Source organism: Pelodiscus sinensis, chromosome 6, assembly GCF_049634645.1.
Source record: "Pelodiscus sinensis isolate JC-2024 chromosome 6, ASM4963464v1, whole genome shotgun sequence".
NCBI classification, from domain to species: domain Eukaryota; kingdom Metazoa; phylum Chordata; order Testudines; family Trionychidae; genus Pelodiscus; species Pelodiscus sinensis.
The window spans coordinates 9,256,119-9,277,743 of NC_134716.1; the positions used below are offsets into that span (position 1 = coordinate 9,256,119).

General features: G+C 42.5%; 1 protein-coding gene across 1 annotated transcript in view; it reads right to left on the reverse strand.

Annotated features, from left to right (window-relative positions):
* Window positions 1-20,202, reverse strand: part of KIAA1958 (KIAA1958 ortholog) — a 128,706-nt gene extending 108,504 nt beyond the window's left edge. Inside the window, exon 1 of the mRNA XM_075931888.1 lies at window positions 19,867-20,202. The gene's annotated coding sequence lies outside the window, so the exon portion shown is untranslated. The remainder of the gene's footprint in view (window positions 1-19,866) is intronic.
* Between the last annotated feature and the right edge of the window lie 1,423 nt (window positions 20,203-21,625).

Here is a 21,625-nt window from a genome sequence, read left to right on the forward strand (position 1 = left end):
GCCTGGGGTGGCTTGGGGGGGTGGGAGGCTGGGTGCTGAGTGTTTGTAAGGTTAGCATTTTCGCCTCCTGGCCGGGGAAAAATTCAGAAAATAACGGACATTTTAGGTATTCTCTGAATTTTTTTTACCGGACAGGAGCCGAAAATATCAGACTGTCCGGGTGAATACCTGGCAATCAGACTGTCCGGGTGAATACCTAGGCACTAAGAGGAACTCTGCCACAGAGACAGGCGACCCCTCTTTCCACACAAGAGGCACGTGATGCTCTAGCAGTTGGCTCCCCTCCATACTCACACCACAGGATTGGATCCATGTGCATTAGTGACTTGAAGGAGTTGGCGACATGGGTGGTAGGCAATGTAGGCAAGGGAAGGCATTGCCTTCCCAAAACTGCCTCTGCTTCCCAGCTGCCCAGGAGGGCTGGGGCCATAGCGGGGCAGCCCAACCCTCTGGCTGGCTAGAAAGGATCGGGCTTCAGGGCTGGGGTTGGACAGGGGTTGGCTTCACAGCCGGGGTGAGGGGAAGGAGGTTGCTGAAAGGATGGGTGGAGGGGTGGGGTCTCGGGTGGAAGGGGAGGGGCTGCAGCTTGCCTTCCCCAGCTGGGCCTTCACCCACTGCTCATGGCTGGCCAACTCACTATGCAGGATCGTCTAGAGAAAAGAAGTCTGGGGGGCTAGCTTAGGTAGGCTCAGTGAAGCCGTCCACACAGTTCATATCAGCTGATAATAAAAAGAGACAGGGATTACAGTAATATTAAATTGAACCAAAGTGCATCTCGCATCATGTGAATGGAAAGTTTTACTTGGGAGGAGGGGGAGGAACCACACATCACCACAATACTTGCCTTGAAAGAGATACTGGGGAAACTAAAAAGACCCGAAGAGCAGGAATGGTCAGAGGAATGGCAAAACCCTAGGGCTATTTAGCCTGGATAGGAGGACATTTAGAGAAGACTTGACTAAAGTAGTTGATGTGTTACATAAGACAGTGAAAATATATCGGCTCTGCTCCTCTCTTTGCCCCACAACACAAGAACAAGAGAGTAGCACATTAAGAACAATGGCACAAGTAGATTTTTCTTATCTGAATGTTTTATTCCCCTTTGCAACTTTTTCATGCAGAAAAAGCTACGACAATAACAATAATTAATATAAATATCATAAAATCCACAGCCAAACCTCCACAAACTTCAATAATAAGTTTGCTCCCCCTGTCTGCCCAGTTCAGACACATGGGGAGGGAACTAGCATCAGGCTTTGGCCATAAGCAAATTACTGAAGTGAGGGGAAAAGCATCCACTGAAGCATGAAGAGTTGGCTTCTGCTTCAGGCAGGGCATCTGATAAATTGGCTTATCCGGTAGGACAAGTTCCATGTCCTTATAAAACATTTTACACTTTAAATCAACAGAATGCAAGAATTTGCTGGTAGAATTTGTAATAAAAAAAAACTTCAGCAAACTATCAGAAGACATACCTGCTTTTTATTTCCCTCATTTTAATCCTCATAATACTACCCTACTTAAATACTTTTTCATGAATTAAATAGCTTGTAAAAATCAAGAGCTAATCTAACAAACCAGCACAATTTAATTAGTAGCTAGGAGGACAGTATACATGACAGAGATAGTTTTCAGCATCTGAGTGAAAAACCAAGTCACTTAGCTTTATGGGGTTAACTACCCAACAGGAAAGTATTGGATGTTAACACACAAAAAAACAAATTTCCAGTGTTTAATAATGCATATCTTTGCTATATGGCCCTAAGCTGCTATTTCTCCTTGGTTTCCAGCTATACTGAAGCAATTTTTAGCCATCTTTATGAGATTGTACATATGCATACAGTCATAGCAGTCTATTAAAGCAGATGCAGTGTATTTAGAAATGTTCAATTAAAGTGTGGAATGTTTCTTGTAAATTAATGCCCCGTTGAATAACTGTTTTCCATACAAAGCTGTCCGTTTCTGTATTCCAACAGTGCTCTACTATCATGCATAGCAGCTTCAAAATATAACTCAAATGCAAGGCTCAATATAATGAATATTCTGTCATTCCAAAAGAGCTGTAAACTCTATTTTTTGTGTGCCAGATAGTTTTTTGTGACAGCTTCACTACCAAGGCCTGACTTCCTCCTCCAGAGTGCAATCAGAGTGCTCCACATTTCAGAACATATTAACTACACACTGGAGCTAATAGAATGAAAAAAGTGTATATATTCACAAAATAACTTGGGAATTGACAGGAAAAATAATTCCCTGATGACATATTCACTAATATTGTTTGACCAGTTCTACCACATAGACTCCAGCAGGACTACTCGCATACTTACAGTTAAGTAAGCCTTTAAGTGCTTTGCTGGATTGGGGCCAGCATACTCAGCACATTGTAGGTTTGAGCCATTTACAGATAACCAAGTCAGTGAAACTGATTTACGGGGTAGGGATGGGAGGGAAAAAAGAAGTACATAAAAAAAATAAATTTCAGAAGTACTTTTACATTGGAAATCAGGGATGTCAATATTCATACAACTAAGGTATCAAACCTATTCCCCATATCCAGATAATCTTTAGTCTGTCATTATCATCCAAATAGATTTACATGGCCCATTCAACAAAACTTGAACCACCCTCTTTGCTTGTTGAATTGGTAGATGGTGTGGGATACATTTTGGGGATGTCTATGTTGTTTATCAAATATATAGTATCAATTTCAAAGGCAGTAAAATCAGAAAACATACCATTAGTAACATTCTTAGGAATGTTACTCCATGAAGGCAAATTGTGTGGATGGGAAGGGGGAGAAGAGGGACAATCTGGTAGAATAAAAAAATAGTAATATTGTTATACTATTAAATGAGGTTCCAGGGTGTTTGAATGTGTGTGTGTAAATCTTAGAGTTGAATGTATCACCAAAGCCTGTATTAAGTTAAATTGATACTGAAGGCTTGTCTACACACTGAGTTAGTGCATAGCAAGAAAGCTAGCCTGCTGCACGCTGAGACTTGCATCATGCTGTAATGGTATTTCTGTGGAAAGTGAGGGTCTGTCTGTACTACAAGCACTACAGTGGCACTGCAGATGACCTGGTGATGGAAGAGGTTTTTCCAGGACAGAAGTAAATTCACTCCCTCAAAAGGAAGTAGCTAGGATGACAGAAGAATTCATCCAGCTACCCAGAGTGTGTCCGCACTGAAACCATTACAAATAGCACCGCTGCAGCGTTACTGCTTGAGCAGATACTACCAATGCCAAAGGGAGGCATTTGCCTATTGGTGTAGGTTATTTGCCTCCCAAACAAGTGGTAACTAAGGTTGACAGAAGAATTCTTCTGTTGCTCAATGATACCTACACCAGGGGTTAGATTGGCTGAACAATGTCTCACTGGTAAGGGTTTTTCACATCCCAGAGCTGTAACTATAGCGATGTAACTTCCCAGTGTAGACCAGCCTAGCAACTTCCCAGTGTATTATACCTAGCAAGGTGCAGACAGTGACCCCAGCTTGTGTTCATAAGTTTGTTCTTAAGTGGTTCCAGTAGCGTTGAGTCTAAGAACTACAATTCCCAGGATGTATTGAGGAAAGAGAAGAGAAAAGAAAGAGAAGAGAAGGAAGAATGTGCGCTCTGTGAAAGAGAGAGAGGAGAATAATCTGTCTTTGCTATTTGCTTACCAATTTTTCCTCAAAAGGTGCTCAAGGTATAGAGCAAGTTGACAACAAGCATAAAAGAACCACGGAGGAACAGAAATGTGATGTAATTTAATGTAAGGTAGAGCCTCGTGACTCCTGTTGCTGTCATCTCCTGTTGCTGCTCCCAAAAAAACTCCACAAGCCTAAAGATGCTGCTGCTCTCTGCAAATACTGCTTGCTGAGAAGAGAAATTTAAAGGGTCTCAAGTAAAAAAGGCCTGTTTTTTCATAGGGCTCCCTTTTCTCAGCCAACACATTCTTCTGCAGTTCTGAGTACCCCAACTTGCTTCCATATCTACAACCATGCCTAAGTTTGGCCTCCTCTGTACTTCGTGCCAACTCCAGGAGATCCTCCACTCCCATAGGAATAACAGAAGTTTTTTCTGCCAGCAATTGTACACTTGGTAAAGAACCTTCTACTTCCACTCTAGACACTTGGAAAGGCTTATTATTTCATTGCCTGGGCTCTGAAGGCCTGCGCATCTTCAAGCTTCCACTTCTGTTACTGACTTGGCACAAGATATGGCAAGATCCAGTATGGGGGCTGCTCTCTGTGTCCAGGTGGCCATTTTTATTCTCTATTAAGTGCTGTTGCCGAACATGTCATGGTCTGTTCCCATGCACTGATTCCTCACCAACCCATCAGCCACTATGTAAAGCTATAACAAAAAACAGGACTATGTAGCACTTTAAAGACTAACAAGCTGGTTTAATAGGTGATGAGCTTTCGTGGGCCAAACCCACTTCCTCAGATCAAATAGTGGAAGTAAATTGTCACAACCATATATACCAAAGGATACAATTTAAAAAAATGAACACATATGAAAAGGACAAATCAAATTTCAGAACAGAAGGGGGATGTGGGGGGGCAGGTAAATGTCTGTGAGCTAATGATATTAGAGGTGATAATTGGGGAAGCTATCTTTGTAATGGGTAAGATAATTAGCATCTTTATTCAAACTTAAGTGTAAAGTGTCGAATTTAAGCATGAATAACAGTTATGTAAAGCTATATTTACAATCTGTGAACTTGCCAGTTTCCAAGATGAAGTTATCAGAAATCAAATTGTCATGAGGATGACCAGTTTCCAGATTTGTGAACGACTCCTTATGATAAAAGACCTGACCTTGGAGAAACCATCTGATGCCATCCACTGTTATGTCATTTTCCATAAAAACCAGATGTCTTCCAGCCTACCAAGGTTAATGCCATCCAGTACAAGACTGCAACCTTCAAGTGTTCAAAAATCTACATCCATGTTATCTCCTTCATACCACATTGCTACCAAAGCTATAGGTGCAGCATGGAGACAGGCAAACTTTCAAGGATGGACAGCCAAGAAATCAGCATGCAAGAACTGCTACAAAAAAGTCTGCAAGTCGGCCAGAAGTGCTGCATCTGGAGTTCTCGCAGATGAGGATGATGGTGAACTGAATCCTGATGCTGTTCTGAATGTGAGACAAGGTCACTACACCAACCAAGTCTGAGTCAATGGCCCTGTGAGGAGGACTTTAGTGGATTCTGGCTCTGCTTACACCTATGTAGTCCAAAAGGCAGTTTCTATTTTAGGAGATCAAAGGGATCCTCCAATGATATTAGATCGGAATAGTACAGAACCTGTTCTGCAAACTGAGGATAGGCTGTAACCAATACCACAGCGATTGCAAAAAAGTTCAGAGCACAAGATCCAGCTAAAAAACAAAGTGGTGCCTATATAGCATAAAGTGCAAAACATAACCAACTGCACTGAGATAATCACTCAATGAGGAGACTCTGAAATTTTGCTAAGCAGATTTCATTGAACCAGGTGACTCATCAGAATGGGTTTCTCTTGTCATTGTTGCCAGGAATACAAATAGCGCTATCTACATGTGTGTGGACTTGAGAGCACTAAACTCCAACACTTTGAAGATTATCATCCTCTACCCAACACCGACAAAATACTGCTCACCTTGAAGGAAGCAGGCATATTTATAACCCTTGATTTATCCACGGCTTACCTCCAGACCCCCTTAATGGAAGAAGCTCGCAAGTACACAGCTTTCATCACTCCAGGTGGTTTGTTCCGACTGAAGTGGATGCCATTTGGATTAGTCTCTGCAGCATCCATATTCCAAAGAATGGTACATGGGATCTTTGGAGAGACAAGGGGTGTTACTTTCAAGATGACATTCTAATGTATATGCAGTGTTGTTGTAGATCTGTTATTCCTAGGATATTATGCAAGGTAGAGGTGATATCTTTTTATTACACCAACTTCTGTTGGTGCAAGAGGCAAGCTTTCAAGCTACACACAGCTCTTCCTCAGCCCAATAAAAGAAAAGATAATCCAATAAAAGATATTACCTCACCCACTTTGTCATTCTAGTGCATGGCAAAGATGTATCCAAACATGATGTCATCCTAAAATAGGGTCTGGAAAAACTTTGACCACATGGACTTGCTAACAAGAAACAGTAATTCTGTACCATCTGACATATTTTGGGGACACAGTCTCTCAGGATGGCATGCAACCAAAAGAGGACCTAGTGAAAGCCATTCACAATTCATCAAAGCCTGACAACAAGAACACACTTCAATTCTTTCTGGGACCATATTAATACTACTAAAAGTTTTTACAGCAATTTACTACAAAAATAGTTCTTTTGAGTCATCGTCTAAAAAAACAGATGTGAGGTTTGAATGAGATGAAGTGCTCAAGGGAACAGCTTCAATGAGATACAACACACAATTTTCACCAACCCAGATCTTAGCCCTTTTCATTCTGAGACGCATCCGTTGTGACAACTCTTTGCATATGAATAAGGTTTTGGTGCTGTCTTGATTCACCTAAAAAATGGACAAAGATCTCTACTGCTTTTGTCTCCAGAGCCCTGACTGATCCCAAAAACTCTTACTCGCTCATTGAGAAGCTCCGGCATGTTTCTGGGCAATAAGAATATTTAGAAGCTACCTGTAGGATAGGAGATTTATCTTCAGATCTGATAACAGACCTCTTTCAGCTTTCTTCACCACATGATGACCTCAATGAGCAACACTAAGAATTGCCAACAAGGCCATCAAAGTCATAAACTTTGATTTCCAGATGGTAGCTTGCAGGTACCAAGGACACCAATGAAGACTGTCTGTCTTACCTTATCATAAGGCTGTAATTGTGAATGATTATGTGAATGATCAAGAGATTATCTTTGTACAAATCTCTGATGTAACTCATGGAGTGATCACAGAATCAGAGTGCGCAACAGCCATGAGAGAAGACAAGGTGCTTCAAGATCTAAAGACTTCTATAGTCAGTGGATGGCTTCATAAGAGGAGGACACCTGAACACTTGCAACCATATACACATGTATCACAAGTACTATTCTTTGCATAAGAATGCAGGTTGAGAACTGGTCATCTTGTTGTGTTTACACTAGAGAATGACTGATGCACCCGGCACATGAAGGACACCCAAGGAGAACACTAACCAAAAGTCTACTGTGACAAGACTTCTAATAACCAGGGATGAACAAGCAGGTTGAGAAAATAATCAAGAATTGCATGGCTTGTGCAAGTAGGTATAAACCACAGAAAACTTTCAGCATCGCCTCTCACACCAGTTGACTATCCTAACTATCCATGAAAGAAAATGGTTCTCGATATAATGGTATCGTGTGAAGATCAGTCTGTTACACAAAGGCTTGCCACAGTAGTAATAGGAAGTTTCATTGACTGGAAAGGTTATCACCAAATGATAGAGTTCCTATCATTGGTCTTCACTCAAGAAGGATTCCCCAAGGAACTGGTAATCAGCAATGGAATGAACTGACCTCTACCGAAAAGCAACACTACCTCAATAGCAATGGTACTGAGCAAAAACAGTTTCTTTATACCATCTGAGAGCCAATAGTTTAGTTAAGAGAATGAAAAGACAAGTGAAACCATAGAAAGCTTTACGCAAAACACTGTTACTTATAGGACCACTCTACACTCTTGTTGTTGAGTATCACCTTTTAAACTGTTTAGAAGACCCAAAGCCAATATACAAATTACTATCTTGTCAAGGGCTTACACATCCTTTTTTTCAACAAACTTTCCAATGAAAGTATTCATGAATGTGTTAAGAACAAACCAATGAAATACAAACAGGATGTAGATTATAATCTGGGAACTAAGCCTCATGCATTTCAAATCAGAGATTGATTTCTGTCATCTGCATAGAACATGAACATCTTCTTGAACATCTTCTTTTGACTCATAGCATCTTTAGACAAACAGAGGAGATTCTGCTGTATTAATAGATGGAAAGAAATGGAGCATTTCAGAATTATCCATAGCTCATGAGTCAGCAGCTAAAAAAGAGAATGCTGATTTCCATTTTGGGGCAGAGAGCAATAACCCTGATAGTAATGATAGATAATCTATAGCAGCAAGAATTGCTTCACTGCCTAAACTTGTGCCTGCCTCTTCAAGTATTAGGAGAAGTGTCAGACAAAGGAGACTCCTTAAAAGACTGAAAGACTTTGTTACCAGACTGAAGTGAAGATTTGGAAGTGACTGTTTCAAGTATTACTATGGTTATTCAAAAGGGGAAAGGTATGTTATATCTAGCTGGATGCAGATACAAACACAAAGGCTGTGTCTAGACTGCATCCCTTTTCCGTAAAAGGGATGCAAATTAGACACATCGCAATTGCAAATGAAGCGGGGATTTAAATCCCCCACGCTTCATTTGCATAAAAATGGCTGCCGCTTTTTTTCCGGCTCGGAGCTTTGCCGGAAAAAAGCACCAGTCTAGACGCGGATCTTTTGGAAAATAAAGCCTTTTCCGAAAGATCCCTTATTCCTTATTTCCCTTTTATGGAAAAGGGATGCAGTCTAGACACAGCCAAACTGAAGTAGCTAAGTTTGTTCCTGCAGCATTTCTGTAGCTCTGAGTCCAGGAACTACAATTCCCAGCATACAGCAGGGAAGGAAAGGGAAGTGAAGAAAAGGAAAGGATGAATGTGTGCACTGTGAAGAGGTGAATTAACCTTACCTCTGTTGTTATCAAACTTCCTAAGTCTTCCTCAGAGGGACTCAGGTACAAAACATAGCACCACAGCACAGGTCATTGTAACAATGCCTCTCAGGGACATGAACTTTTCCATCCCCAATCAACATGTCTAGGGAGACCTACATTTCAAGTGTAGGTCAGGCCTGGGTTTGCAGCAAGCTGGTGTGCTGTAGATTCACAGCCTGGCTTGTTGCATGCTACCTGGCTGCATGATACCCCTCTTCCCCCCCCCCCCCCCCCCATCTCCCCAGCAAGTTTGCAGATGACACTAAACTAGGGGGAGAGGTAGATATGCTGGAGGGAAAGGATAGGATCCAGATTGACCTAGATAGATTAGAGAATTGGGCCAAAAGAAATCTGATGAAGTTCAGTAAGGACAAGTGTAGAATCCCAAGCATTGTTACAGTCTGGGAACCTACTGGCTAAGTGGTAGTTCGGCAGAAAAAGACCTGGGGGTTACAGGGGATGAGAAGCTGGATATGAGTCAAAAGTGTGCCCCTGTAGCCAAAAGGGCTAATGGCATATTATGGTGCATTAGGAGGAGCATTGCCATCAGATCCAGAGAAGTGATTATTCCCCTTTATTCGGCTCTGGTGAGGCCACATCTGGAGTATTGTGTCCAGTTCTGGGCCCCCCACTATAGAAAGGATGTGGATGCATTGGAAAGGGTCCAACAGAGGGTGACCAAAATTATTAGGGAGCTGGAGCACATGACATATGAGGAGAGACTGAAGGATTTGGGCTTGTTTAGGCTGCAGAAGAGAAGAGTGAGGGGGGATTTGATAGAAGCCTTCAACTTCCTGAAAGGAGGCTCCAAAGAGGATGGAGAGAGGCTGTTCTCAGTAGTGATGGATGGCAGAACAAGGAGCAATGGTTTCAAGTTACAGTGGGGGAGGTCTAGGTTGGATATTAGGAAAAACTATTTCACTAGGAGGGTGGGGAAGCACTCTAGTGGGTTACCTAGGGAGGTGGTGGAATCTCCATCCCTAGAGGCGTTTAAGTCTCGGCTTGACAAAGCCCTGGCTGGGATGATTTAGTTGCGATTGGTCCTGCTTTGGGCAGGGGGCTGGACTCGATGACTCCTGAGGTCTCTTCCAGCCCTAGGATTCTCTGCTTCTATGATAATCTCCCAGGTCCTGTCCATAGGATGGCTGAGGCAGTCACTGTGGGGAATCCCCAAAGCGCTGGGCCTGAGGCAGCCACCCCAAACTGTCCTATGGGTCCCCTGCAGATTGTATAAATATACTCTCTATGCCATTATCCAAGTCATTAATGAAAATATTGATTAGTACGGGACCCAGGACAGAACCTTGAGACACCCAACTGGACATGTCCTCTTAGCTGGGCAGCAAACTACTGATAACTCCCTTTTAAAGTACGGCCTTTCAACCACTTATGCACCCACCTTATGAGAATTTCATCTAAAGCTCCCTATTGAGAAGAGCACTTAAGCACATCCTCAAATCCCATAGACATTCACTTCAGAACATTTAACGTTGCACAAGTGCTTGGTTTTAAACAGGTACTCAAGTCTTGTTCTGAGCAGGGATGCACTGAAGCACTGTTTACATACTTTCCTGAGTCAGGCCCCTAGAGACGATATTTGGAAAGGGACTGGTATCAGCGGCATAACAGAGAGATAAAGCTGAAGACACATCCAAGAGAAAACAACATAGGCCACCAATTAGGGAGCAGGCAGAGAAAACACATGCAGACATGCCATTTATATTTTTGCTGCAAGAGCAAAGGATTTAAAGAACAGGAGTATAAATAATTTTCAGCACAATAATGTGCTTTCCCATACCTTTTACAGCCACTTTTGGCTTCCTAGCCCTGCACCTCTATTTCCATTTATTATCCACTTAATCGTAGTTACATTATAAAAATTAATTTCTTCTGCACTTCTATAGGACTGCTTTTCCACAGAACTCCAAATACTTTAGAGACATTAATGGATTAAGCCTCACAATATCCCTGATTAGAAGACAAAGACCATTCTGTTTTACAGCTAGGAGAAATCAGGGTAAGATAGTTGGGGCTTGTCATCACTGCAAAGTTTTAACTAGTGTGCGTTTAATTTGAGTCCTGGCCTATGCAAAAGATCTTTGCTTTTAATTCAAGTTGGCTGACCTGTCACAATATATAGTGGGGCAGTCAAAAGATGAACTGCAGCCAAATCTGGGCCAGAAGTCACTTTTGAACAGACTGTGAAATTCATTTACTTATTATCCTTATTGTTATTTGTGTATTAATTTTCTCGAGAGTCCAGACCTACAGGCTTAAACTGGAGTTGGAACAGCTCATAAGCAGTTAGCAATTCTGTAGTGTGGACACAGGCTAGCTCTACTCAAGTGCTGCTAGTCTTCCAGTGCTTTCCCACAATTCCCTACGGCTACGTCTAGACTGGCATGATTTTCCGCAAATGCTTTTAACGGAAAAGTTTTTCCGTTAAAAGCATTTGCGGAAAAGAGCATGTAGATTGGCACGGACGCTTTTCCACAAAACCACTTTTTGCCAATCCAGACGCGGTTTTGCGCAAGAAAGCCCCGATCGCCATTTTCACGATCGGGGCTTTTTTGCGCAAAAAATACTGCGTTGTCTACTCTGGCCCTCTTGCGCAAAAGCATTTACGCAAGAGGGCTTTTGCCTGAACGGGAGCAGCATAGCATTTCCGCAAGAACACTGACAATCTTACATGAGATCGTCAGTATTCTTGCGGAAATTCAAGCGGCCAGTGTAGACAGCTGGCAAGTTTTTCCGCAAAAGCAGGAAAAACTTGCCAGTCTAGACGCAGCTTCCATGTACCCAAAAAGGAAAAATTCAGAGCACCCCAGAAGTCTTGGGGACACCAACACTTTGAGCTCGAACTATAATTTCCAGCTTGCGGAGACATACCTGTGCTAATTTTGATTGAGCTACTGCAATAAAAAAAAATAGAGGCGTAGCCACAATGGCACGAGCAGGAGGAGGAGCTAACTTTTCCAAAGAGGACTCCTTCCAAGCCCCTAGGTGCATACATGGGCCCTTCCCCCCACCCGCACTATCACGGGTACTCATCTATGTTTAGTGTGCTAGCTTGGTCTGAGCTCACCCAGTTGTGTCTCCTCCATCTGGCACCTGAATTCAAAATGTAGATGTGCCCTTAGTGCCACATGGATGCATACAATGCAAGTGTAGATGCAGCAACTTAAGTGTTGTTTTGCACTGGAGCCTCTCTCACATGAGCTAGGCTAATTTGAGAGGCACAACTGGCATGTGGGTAACTAGAGTTTACTTTGCACAGAGGATATGCACTAAGCGTCTTCTGCAAGTCGGCAGCAGAATCACTTATACGAATTTAGCTAACAATGTCAAGAGTCTGCTCTACCCACTAAATACAACTCCTAAGATGATTCATGTAGGAGAATTTTACATAACTATTGAATTTTCACAATTTGTGCGGTTGGACTACTTGGTTTATTTGATTCAGTTTGGACAAAATAGACTAATCAGTTTGGCTTTTTCACTGTGTATCTTGTCAGTTTCCATGGCTGCTTCTCATGCACGAGCAAGAGACCAAGATACACGTATTTGGGTTTCAGACACTGCACGAGGATGTTTAGATCCAGCAAAGTACATCATTCAAGTTAAGATTTTGTCAGTTATTTTAGTAAGTGATGGACATGTTGTGGGCAACAAACAAGAATTCACAGAAACCCTGATCTGTCTGTGACTTTTACTAAAAATGAAAGGGGACTGACATTATTGGGAGGGGAAAATGACAGCACTAGGGCCGCTATAGCAGCTCAGAGCTCCATCCCCAGTGCCCCAGCCTCAGGGCTGAAGCTATAATAAAGGTCACAGATGTCTCTGAAAGTCACGGACTTCCATGACATCTGTGACAAAACGTTATCCTTCTGTATCATAAATCAAAGCTTTATAATATTTTTTAAAAAATCCAATAACTATTTCTTGATCATATTTGTTTTTATAGTAGTTTCTGGAGGCATCAACCAAGATGGACTCAATAAATATACACACTCCTACAGATAATAAATGACAAGCGTTTCTCAAAAGAGTTTACAATCTAAGTCCCTAATCTTGCAAAGATTAACACTCACAATTAATTTCACACATGTGAAAAGACACACTGAAATTATCAGACTTACTCATGTTCATAAAGTTAAGCATGTGCATACGTCTTAGCAGAATCAAGGCCTGAAAAACAAGGCATAAGGTAGAAGAGGCAAAAGCTAGAAGATTGTCCTGAAATATCCTTATTACGTGTGTAGCCTAACAGCAATAAATACAATTCTTAGCCAAGTTGGAATAGCTGTCAGTTGTGGCAGCCTATGAATTTCACCATGTGCAGATCTTTTAACAAATGACATCCTAAATCTATGGTTAAATTTACAAAACCTGAAATCATGGTCTTTTTAAAAATTACTGCTGATTGTTCCATGCCCACACGCCCAAAGCCATCTGACATCAGTGCTTTAAAATGAGACCATGTTTAAGATAAACGTGTAAATCATTATGGATCTACAAATTGAAATAATTTCTTACTATTTTCATTTTTAGATGTTTAATTTGTTACATGATCAAAGTTATTACTTTCTCTTTTTAATTGTCCTAACATTTTAATCCAACATTGGAAATGTTCAGTTAATCACATCAGTTCTAATTCAAAACTGCTCCTGTGGAGAGGGGCTGTACAGCAACAGAAAAAGCATTTCAGTTTAACTGACTAATAAATATTTTCTAACTGACTCAACTTCTCCTTGGCATTGCAATATAAAAACATAGCTACATAAACATTTTTAAAAAAATCAAAATTACTGCAGAAATTCCACAGATTTTGAATCAAGTCACCACAAAAAAAGGTGGGTTTGTGATAGATTTCAGTTGTCCCAACAGCTAAGAAGTTACCGTAAAGTTGGACCTAAAAAGTGGAAAACTAGAAAATAATTTAGGCTTGCTTTATGACATACAGTTTTTTTCACCCAAGAGGCCATCATCAACTTGAAATATAGCCAGTTTTAAAAGATGAGTTTTAAATCAGTTTTCAGGTACTGCACTTGCCCATTTTTGTGGATTTACAGTCAATTGCTCCTATTTTTTAAAATGTTTTTCTCTGACCTGTTGCTGCATGAAAGTCTCCTCACAGACATCAAGGGAAACTGGCTGATATACTAATTCTGCAAGGAAAATGATGGAACTGAATGCAAACACATAAAAAAGTTGCTGTCAAATGTAGGAAGTAAATAAACTTGAGGGGAGGAGGATAGCAGAGACAGAGAGACTGTGTCCCTTCTGCCCCAATGTGTTTCAGTTATTTTAGGGGCTATTTATAACATGAGGTTAAAAAAAATCAAACTGTGATTTTTAAGATAATACATCTTCAGACCACATCATAAGAAAGAAAAAGCAGTGAGTGAATATTTCTGATTGGGAAAGATCACAGAATTAAATCTAAAATATTGTTGGGCCAAATCCTTCAAATTCCTACACACGTCTGGAAGGATGCCAGAGAACAGACAGAGAGAAAAGTAACAGAACAGGGGACTGGATCAAGGAAGGAACTGTTCAGCAATGCAAACAGCATGGAATTTTGATAACTGGGAGATTGGGAAATGAGGGGCCAATGACTATTGCAAATGAGAGCAACATAGTGAACATGCAAAATAACATGCTGCCTTGCAAATGTAACATCAGTCTTGAAAGAGGTACACAAGCTTGAGCAAAATGCAGTACAGTTTTTAGATTTATTCTTTTCACCGAAGACTTTTCAAATAGGACCAGTGTGTAACTGAGTAACGTTCATTTATATTGAAACTTTCCTTTAGTATCTATGTTACTTTAGATAGAATGTGATCACGTCCCACAATGTAGAAGATTTCCATTTTGCTTTCGATGGTTTGTGTTTGGAACAGTCATATAAACAGACTTTATTCATTTTAGGAGTCAGATTTACTAACAAGAAAATGTACACACAATAACTAGCCAACCCAGGGCCTCATTATGGAATCTGTGCAGTATATTTGTTACCTAGGAAACGAACTAGAGCACTGGTACACTGTAATTTCTGTATTGCAACAGAATTCTCCGGTCTTGTGGATAAATAAAGTTCATAAATCAACAAATCAGCACCAAGGTCAAATAATTTAAGATGAAGCAGTCATTCTCCATGGGTCTTTTAAAAAAGACAGAACTCTTTCCAGTTGCTTTGGGCTACAAAGCACATTAAGATAAAACAATAGCTAAAGTTTTGTTATTTAAAAACATTTCATTACAAATGTGTTCTGTGTATAATACTGTTTAAAATTCATGCTCATTTAAAATAACTTTGGCTCCCTTTTCTTCCATGTTCACCTCCCTCTACTTTCTTTTGCAAAAAACGTAAGTGATAACATTTGAAAACAAAGCTTTGTACTCCGCTAGTTGCCCTTGAATTATCAGATGCATAACAATCCCAGAAAGGATTCATTTCCATATATATTTCTTTGAAATACTGTACAAACACTAGTTAATCCGCACAAAACTCTTGGGAATTGGGTATTATCCCCATTTCACAGATGTGGAAAACCGAGTGGCTCACCCAAGAGATAAAAGAAAATCAGTGCCAAAACTGTTCAAATCTTTCTGGCTTCTCTTGTGTGTTCAAAGCATCAGACCATTATCTATAATAATGTCCATTATCTATAATAAAGCTAGCGGGCATTTTAAATACCAAACAATCATAGTACTGCAACTCTTTGTTCATTTAGTAAAAATTAGTCGCTGCACTACTCATTTAAAACATTCAACTAAACTAACATCAAGATGAGATTTAAGAAAAACTCTAATAAAAAGTGCATTTGGTAACTGCCAAATAAGAAAGGCCTGCAAAGTAAACTGAATTTTAGCACTCTGCAAAAGCAGTCAGTGAGTCATTATTCTGCAACTCTACAAAGAGGTATATACAGCGTAGATGCAGTATATCCTCCTAAGAACTCAGGTTCAGAGAACTTCTTAGCATATGAACATCGGAAGCTAGAGTAATAACATGCAGAATTTTAACTGTAGAGCATACAGGAGAAGATTGAAAGAGAGAAAGTTAACTATGTATCTGCTCAATAAAAAAAAATCAATAGTAACCAAATGAAAATTATTAAAGATGTTACAAAGGTGTGACAGTTTTTCAATAATATTTTGTTTACTCTGCAGAAATTCAGCTATTTTGAACAGAAAACAAAGAAATTTGTGTAATGCTGTTTAGCTGAGAACTCAGAAGAACCTTAAACTGCACGTAACAGCACAATCCATTATCCAGAAAACACTTTTTGTTAATACTTAGTTTACACAATATCTCTTTGTTAGGTCTTATCTCTACTGCTGGCAGAGTGTAAAATATGTAAATAACCAATTCAATTTGTTAGTTTACCTTTTATAACACTTCAAAGAGCTGATAAACTTTAGCTCAATCTTGAAAAACCTATTTTGCTTAAAGCCAAAAAAATAAGAAGGAGGCAGTCCTGGGTTTTAATCCAAGATTAGTGGCAGACTCATTGTAGAGGCCTGAGGAAATAAGGCTAGTTGTGTTTTTGGCTTAAGAGTAGCTATAAAATTAAGGAAAAGAAGGCTCTACATGATTTTATTTTAAAAAGATAAGAAAGATCTTACACCTCAGTCAACATTTTCAGGATATTTTGACTTTCAATCTCATAGAGCAAAACAAAATACAAAAAATGCTAAGCACAAGGAATGTCAGAGGGATGTAATTAATTTTGCACATTCTTGTCTATATTAGCATGTGTACTCAGGGCTTGCCCCTGCTCCCTTTCAAATCACAGAAAAACTCCAATTAAGCTTAATGAGACAGAATCAAAACCTGACTATCCACAGTTCCAACTCAACAGCACAAGTAATGCAGATAATATTGCTAAGAAGGGAGAGAGGAAAGAAACAAGTATCCTGAGATAAATATTCTACTATTGAAATCAAACCTATATTGAGGTTTTTATTTTTACCAATTGTCACTAAGAACTCAGCTTGATTTTTGTAGGAAATATTAATTTTCATGTAGTATTACTTATATCCAACTGAGTACAAATGATATTTATAACCATTACCACCACAGGTGAGGAAGGTGAGTTTTAACATAACATACTAGTTCCTTCTGATGGAAAAAGATCCTGATTTTAACTGCTGAAATTAAACCATAGAAGCCTCAATATCTTTCCACTGCAACATATTTCTTTATTTTCCTTTGCTTCCTTACTTGTTTTCCAACACTGTTGCTTCCTCCTTCACTCCTGAGTTGTCTTTCTGACTAGCCAGGTTCAAGATGGGTTATGGTTTTAAATGATTCTATTGCTTGGTCATTACTAATCATTGGGTCTTTTGCATTTCCTGCAATAACGTGGTTGCACTCATTCAGGAGAGATGCTTCCAACGTTTGATATACAAGACTCACTACAAAAAAAATTCATTTATTACAGAAGATTTCTGCTCCTTGTCAAAAAAACCACCAGTGGTCCTGTAGCACTTTATAGAATCTTAAGAAACTAACAATATATAAATGATATCATGAGTTTTCTTGGGCACAACCCACTTCTTCAGATGAGTGGCGCAAAAGGCTCAGACACCCTAACATATAAAGCAGAAAAAGACGAGAGAGGGAGAGGGGAAAAATTAATTCAGTGGAAGAAAGAAGCTATGTAAAGGTTGTGTCCTCCACAGTCCACACAACCAGAGCCGCAAACTTATACTACAAGGGAGAAGAAAAACAGTCAGAAGAAAAACAGCTAAATCCAGTTCAGCCTCCAGTCGGTTCTGCATGTGTTCAAGGTACCAGAATTAGCATCACGCTGTTTACCTAAATGCACTACGTTTCGAGAGAGAAACTAGGTTTTGCCCTAATAAAAACATGTCCAGACTTTGCCCAGCTACCTCAGCGCCTCTCTCTAAAGATGCACAGATAAGCCTTCCCTAAACTTTTGCTTCAACAAAGCACGGAGCTAAAGAGGTGTCAGGTGGGGCTGCGGGGGGAGGTGATTTTACACCCCAAAGCCTAGAAGAAATGGGGGGAGGGTGCGGAACTGTTTGTTTGCGACGGGAGAGCGTCAGAAACAACGCCATAAAGAAGAGCCAAGCTGTTCAAAGGCAAAGCCACCTCCCTCTGCCCTCCTGTGGAATCCGAAATAACCTCCGCGCAGCTCCGCTCCCTGGCCTCTCGCTCCGAGTCCTGCCTGCCAAGCCCCCCGCGGCTGGATTTCTTCCTCCATGCCTGATACCCAACACCAGCCCCTGCGCGCAGCCTCGCAGCCAGAGGGACCCCTCCTCCCCCGCTAGAAACAATAAATAACGCGGCCAGCGAGCGCGCAGCCAAATAGAAGGGAGAACCTGGCGCAAGCTGCGCCCTGCCCCAGCGCCTAATGACCCCCGCGTCCGTCCCCGGGTCTGCCCCACTTCTTGGGGAAGTGGAGAGCTGGGGGGAGGGGTAATTACACACACCTCGCCGGCTGGCTCCTCAGCTTTTTGGGTCAGGAAGAAGTAGAAGTAACAAGGGAAAGCAGCCCATCTCCTGCCCTCTATGAATTTGTCTCACACAGAATGTCTGTCCCCTCTCCACACACCGATCCACACAACCAGCCCTCCCCAACACACGTACACACACACACACACAACTCTCCACACAACCAGCCCTCCTCAACACACGTACACACACACACAACTCTCCACACAACCAGACCTCCCCAACACACGTACACACACACACACACACAACTCTCCACACAACCAGCCCTCCCCAACACACGTACACACACACACACACACAACTCTCCACACAACCAGACCTCCTCAACACACGTACACACACACCTCTCCACACAACCAGCCCTCCCCAACACACGTACACACACACACACAACCAGACCTCCTCAACACACGTACACACACACACACACAACTCTCCACACAACCAGCCCTCCCCAACACACGTACACACACACACACACCTCTCCACACAACCAGCCCTCCCCAACACACGTACACACACACACACAACTCTCCACACAACCAGCCCTCCTCAACACACGTACACACACACACCTCTCCACACAACCAGCCCTCCCCAACACGCACACACACACCTTCACACAACCAGCCCTCCCCAACACACGTACACACACCTTCACACAACCAGCCCTCCCCAACACACGTACACACACCTTCACACAACCAGCCCTCCCCAACACGCACACACACACACAACTCTCCACACAATCAGCCCTCCCCACCACACACACACACACACACACCTCTCCACACAACCAGCCCTCCCCAACACACGTACACACACCTCTCCACACAACCAACCCTCCCCAACATGCACACACACACACACACACACACACAACTCTCCACACAACCAGCCCTCCCCAACACACACACCTCTCCACACAACCAGCCCTCCCCAATACACACCGTCCCTTCTCCACACAACCAACCCTCCCCATCCCACACACACACACCCCTTTCCACACTCCTACTCGCAAAGTCCCTTCTTCCCACGAGCCAGGCCACCCTGACCATACACACCTCCCTCCACGCAACCATTCTTCCCCAACACAAACACTGTACACAACCAACCCCTGGCGCGCACAGAACACGCGACCAGCCAGAGACAGCACAGGAACTAGGGGATAGGACAAAAAGGTGGGCTCAGTCATGCACTACAAACTTTGTTCCAAAAAAAAAAAGAGAAGAAAACTGATAGATAATAAACTGCCTAGTGGTGACTTATTTGATCCATTTGGCTGATGCTTTCCTGACTCTCCTCCACTTACCCCAATGCACTCTCCCTCTATACGGAACTCCTCACCTACACCTCTCTCCACCATGCAATAACCACCCTATCTCCCCGCTCCTCCTCCAGCACAAAAGGGATACTCAGCGCAGAGACACACGGATCTCCATCACCCCCCCCCCCCCCACACACACACACCCCATTTCCTAACTGCCCCTACACAAAGAGAGGGGCAGTGAGTGGAGAGCCACACAGACTTCATAAGCACCCTCCTCCCCCACACACAAAGAGGGAGAGACCCTGTATGTGCCCCCTCCACGCACGCAGCATTTACCCCCCCACACACACCCATGCTGCCCCCCCCCAGCAGTCACCTACCTGCAGGTGTCTGTCCATAGGAATGCGGGGCGGGGGAGGCTGTGGTCTATTCCCTGTATTAGTCGGGGTGGCAGGATGATATTGTGAGGGGGTGGCTGTGGGGAGGGGAAGGTGTCTCCCATCCCCCGGTCACTGGCTTCTCCCTCTGTCCTCCTCCTCCACCCCCCACTTTGTGTGTGTGCCAGGCTCCCCTCCGCCTCCGCCCGCTGATATTAAAGGCTCAGAGAGAGAGAGACAGAGACAGAGAGAGAGAGAGAGCTCGTATCAGCTACCGGAAATCGAAGCCCTGGTCATAAATATACCACAGGAAGTGTGCAATAACACACACACACACACACACACACTGCCCTGCCCTGCCTTTGCCTTGCACCCCCCACTGCTGCCAGCCCGACTCTGCCCTCAGCTGGGAGTGGGGGGTGGGGGGATGAAAGGAAAACCATCGCAGTATAATATTGTGTATATCTACAGCTGTTGGGTGCTTATCATCCGGAGAGGTGCTAGCTAGAAATCTGCATGAGATATGGCATACAGGCGCTATATCTCTGTGCACTATAGATTATATTGCATAACCCTACATATATCCCCGTGTATGCGTAATAGGTAACCGAGCGTGTCTAGACAGACACTCTAAATGTGGATATACATGCCTACGTATTCATAGTGTGATTATAGACACACATATGCATCCTGTGTGTAACACACCTTATGCATAGTGTAACACTATGTATAGACTCCCACACTAAGCGCCTATATAATATGTGTGTATAAACACAAATGTCTAGTCTCCCTACCCACTGTGATATATATTGCCTAGATACACTGCTATGTAGCCTCTGTGTGTAGCTACACATATAAGGGTTTTATATTATAGACACACACACACACACACACACACACACACTGTTTGTAGAGGACAGTTGACCCGAAGGCGATTCTAAGACAATCTCCGACATTATGAATTTCACTGAAATCTAAACAGTCCCCATCCCTCAGTAGGAGACAGAATCTGTTCCCATGGTCCAGGACTGACCTCCCTTCCCCCATACGCGACCATTGAATGTTATTGGATATTGCTATTCTAAATATTGAGTCATGCGATATGTTCACTACCCTGGGAATTTAAAGGGCTACTTACAATGGGCCAGGGCTCCTACCAGCTAATACCCCTCCCCCGGAAAACAAAACTGCCCCAAGAAGGAATCATTTTTAGCAAGGAGGGGGAGAGAAAGTTGCAGAGATAAAAGCAGCTCGCATTTGGCGCGGGCTGCTATTGCTCTGTGCAGAAACTCCCCCGCCCCTCTGCCAGCGAAAGGGCTAGGGCTGTGAGCAGCTCATCTAGGAGGGAGAAAAATGGAGGAGCTGGCTAGAGTCTGTTATTCAATGGCGAGGCAATAAACAGCACTTTAAACACAAGTCAAGCCAATACCCGCCTTAGAACAGCTGGGAAACCTCTTCCCTTCCTCCGGGTCTAAGCAGCAGCAGGGAACACACCGCGGGGGACACATCTGTGCCTCACTCTTATTCAATTAAAGCAGCTCTGGCCATATTCTTTGCGGTTTTTATTTGGGAGATGCGGGGGGGGGGGGGAGGTAAACAGGGATTAATTAAAGTGCTGGGCTAGTTCTCTCTCCCCAGTTGTGTTTCATGAAGCAGTGCTGCTGCTCGGCGGAGCTACTGGAAATTGCATAGAAATCCTTTCCTTTCCTGGCTTCTTTGGCCGTGAGAGAGCAAACACTGCTGTTAATCTAGAAAAAGTCGG